This window comes from Microtus pennsylvanicus, unplaced genomic scaffold, assembly GCF_037038515.1.
Source record: "Microtus pennsylvanicus isolate mMicPen1 unplaced genomic scaffold, mMicPen1.hap1 Scaffold_301, whole genome shotgun sequence".
In the NCBI taxonomy this organism is placed as follows: Eukaryota; Metazoa; Chordata; class Mammalia; order Rodentia; family Cricetidae; genus Microtus; species Microtus pennsylvanicus.
The window spans coordinates 15,001-15,521 of NW_027460935.1; positions in this window are offsets into that span (position 1 = coordinate 15,001).

A 521-nucleotide genomic window follows, 5' to 3' on the forward strand; every position below is an offset into this window, starting at 1 on the left:
TTGACTGATGTCATTCTTTAATGTGTTGGTGGTTAGTTTATGTCTTTTGTTCTCTATGCCAAAACGCCCCACTCACCAAACACTTTTTTTAAATTTATTTATTTACTTATTTTTATTTTACTTTTTATTTATTTATTTATTTATTTATTTATTTATTTATTTATACATACATACATACATACATACATACATACATACATACATACATCCTGTCTATCTGTCCAGATGGGGCAGGGGTAGAAGGGGCTAGCTATGAGAGGAAGGTGCTCGGTGGGCATCCAGTTGTAAATAAGGCTGGGAATAAATAGCTGAATATTAATTCATTTGAGTAATATTAAAACTGTTCAAGTAGAAAACAATTGCTTTCTTTTCTGTTTGCCCAGAGATCTGACTGACTGCAACTTGGAAAGAAGACGGCCCTGCTGGACAGAGACCTCCCTCCTGCTTTGGGTGGGGCGGCTGAGTGAACGTGGGTGGGTGGGTCGACCAGTTTACATGTTTATTTCCACGTTTTGTCTTTT